Source organism: Mustela lutreola, chromosome 12 (genome assembly GCF_030435805.1).
Source record: "Mustela lutreola isolate mMusLut2 chromosome 12, mMusLut2.pri, whole genome shotgun sequence".
Classification (NCBI taxonomy): Eukaryota; Metazoa; Chordata; class Mammalia; order Carnivora; family Mustelidae; genus Mustela; species Mustela lutreola.
This window is the reverse complement of record NC_081301.1, coordinates 57,007,819-57,010,667: the sequence shown is the minus strand read 5'-3', so window position 1 is coordinate 57,010,667 and position 2,849 is coordinate 57,007,819. Positions and strand designations below refer to the sequence as shown.

Sequence of the window (2,849 nt, the reverse complement as noted above, 5' to 3'; positions counted from 1 at the left end):
GCTCTCTTTCACTCATTCTCCCTCAAATAAATAAATAAAATCTTTAAAAAAAATAAGTGATGTGGATTAAGGAGTGCATTTGTCATGATGAATAGTATATAGAAGTGTTAAGTATACTACATTGTACACCTGAAACTAATATAACACTATGTTGACTATACTGGAATTAAAATAAAATTGAAAGAAAAAATACAGTCTAATTAATAATACAAAGGAACAAATTAACAATACACAAAACATCAATGAATCACAAATGTCTTATTCTTAGTAAAGGAAGCCAGACTGAAAGAATCCCAAGTGAATGATCCTTCTGTATGACATTCTTGAAAAGATAAAACTAGAGAAATAGAATAAAGACCAGTGAATAGCAGGGTCTGGAGTGGGATAAGTGCTTGTCTACAAAGGGGAAAATTACATTTATTAAGGTTATGATATTTTAATATTAACTTATACACATTAGAATATAACATATATTCTATATATACATATACATATAGCCTATGTATATTACATGTGAATCAAATTTCTATCTTTATATAATACAGAGAAATTAAATTATATGTAATGTGTAGTTTAAATAAGTTGTATATGTAACACATATGCAAAAATATATCTTAGAAATTGATAAAAATTGGGCAATTACCTAAAATTAGAGCACCTAGAGTTATTTTAATTTTGGTAAATTTTCTTCCATTTTAAGTATCCATATGTATATATTTGTGTATAGTTATTTACATTCATGATTTTGATAGTCTGTATAATTTATTTTCAGTTAAAATATAATAATGATTAGTTCAAATGCCTCAGTCAAATCTTTGCATATTATTTCATTAAATACTGATACTACTAATACAACACTAACACCAATAAAGACCAATAGCTATGTTTAGTTTTCACAATAACCTCAGAAACATGCTGTTACTGTTTTAAGTTTTATTATTATAAGCCTTAGGTTAAGTACACTCTCAGAAATTAGGGAGGAGAAACAGCTGAACATAGCATAAAAGCTATTTGAAAAAAAAAATCACTTATATGGGACCTTTATAAATTTACTTCTCCAAATGTAATAATGCTTTTGATTTTCTCAGATCATCAAAATTCCCTTTGTCACATAATACTTTTAATTTTATGTGACAGAATTTTATTTCATATCTTATGTTTTTTTTTTTTTTTAATATGGAACACTTTACGAATTTGCATGTCATCCTTACGCAGGGGCCATGCTAATCTTCTCTCTATCGTTCCAATTTTAGTATATATGCTGCCGAAGCGAGCACTCATATCTTATGTTTTATTTATGTATTTGCATGGTTTTATTTTTAAATTTCATATGCTTAACCTAAAAATAGATGCAACAGACTTTATGGAAAACAGATTTTGCTCTTACTGTTTCCCAAATATTTATTTATGCAAATTAATTTTAAGAATAAGTTTCCCCTCCCAAAAAAACAATAAGTTTCCTCATTATTTTTCTGATTTATTATACTTAGAGTTATTATACATTACAAATTATTTTTCACATACAAAAACCAGATATTTCTAAGCTTTATTATTTCATGTTGCAGGTGTGTTTCAATTATTATAACTTAAAACATAGTTTTTGTGCATTTAAAATATGTGAGAATAGATCTCATGCTGCATTTGTTAACACAGTACAATAAAACAACACAACACAAAACAAAAACATATATCTGCATATTTGTAACACTGAACTCCTTCACTTATTCTCTTCTCTCTATTTGAAAGGCTATCATTTTTCATTTTCACCTAACTTTAAAGTTGTTTTCTAAAATTATTTTGAAATGGGAAAATATACTTAAAAATTGAACTTTTCAACAAATATGCATTAGGCCACTAGACAATAATTAACATATTTGAACCACAGTTAAAAAGCTATTAGTCTAGAACTTCATATGAAGCCAAATTGAGCTTTAGTTTTACAGTTAAACTTACCAACCATGGAAGAAATCCCTGCCTTATTTATTCAAAAAATGTGAACTAGCTGGCTTTTAACCTTTCTTTCAGAATCAAATGAAATATATGGGAAGCACTTAGCACAGTTTTTGGTCCTGTTTAAATGGTAATTATTCTTATTATCAGTAATTTATGTATGCTAACTATATCTACCAATATAAAAAACCCCTTATATAAAAAGTTCTCCAAGGATGGCATAAATAAGCATTTCAGATTGCTATAGCTATCAATGAAATACATTCTGTCATTTCTGTATGTATAAGTACATAAATGTATATGTTAATTTCATCCAATAAATTATAAATTATACCCAGTATGTGTATTACATATAAAGATTGAACTGTAGCTTCTCAAAGGCTCCATCATAAAGTGCCTCAATTTTCATAATACATAATGGATAGTACAGGTAATTCATATAGATTATAATGGAAGACTTGGGTGTATTACCCCAGGAAAGTAAGGGAAAAAGAAAATTGTTGCTATTCCCTTATAACAACAACCATTGATATTTTTTTTAATAAACATTGCTCATCCTTTTAGTAGAAAAATATTCTTGTAGATAGTCTATGCATAATTTATTTTTTATAATATAACTTAAGCATACACAAATGTAAAGCTAAATATGCTTTGAGCTTATAGTTTATGATTTTTTATGGATAACAAAAAATTACAACTAAACACAATATAAATTAAAAACCATAATTTTCTTAATAACATCCTTGCCTTAAAGGTAATCCTGTGTTAAAACCAAATTACAAATATTGAGTTAATTCTACAAAAATGTATTATATTTATTGTCTTTCACTTGTTATTAGTTATTTTTTGTATTTTGAGCTTGTTGGGTAATTACTGATGTTATTACCTTTATAATTGTT

At 26.5% G+C, this 2,849-nt stretch overlaps 1 non-coding gene across 1 annotated transcript; it reads right to left on the bottom strand.

Annotated features, from left to right (window-relative positions):
• Window positions 1-1,170: 1,170 nt before the first annotated feature.
• Window positions 1,171-1,277, bottom strand: LOC131813281 (U6 spliceosomal RNA). The gene has a single exon (XR_009346707.1). It is a non-coding gene; the product is annotated as a U6 spliceosomal RNA (small nuclear RNA).
• Between the last annotated feature and the right edge of the window lie 1,572 nt (window positions 1,278-2,849).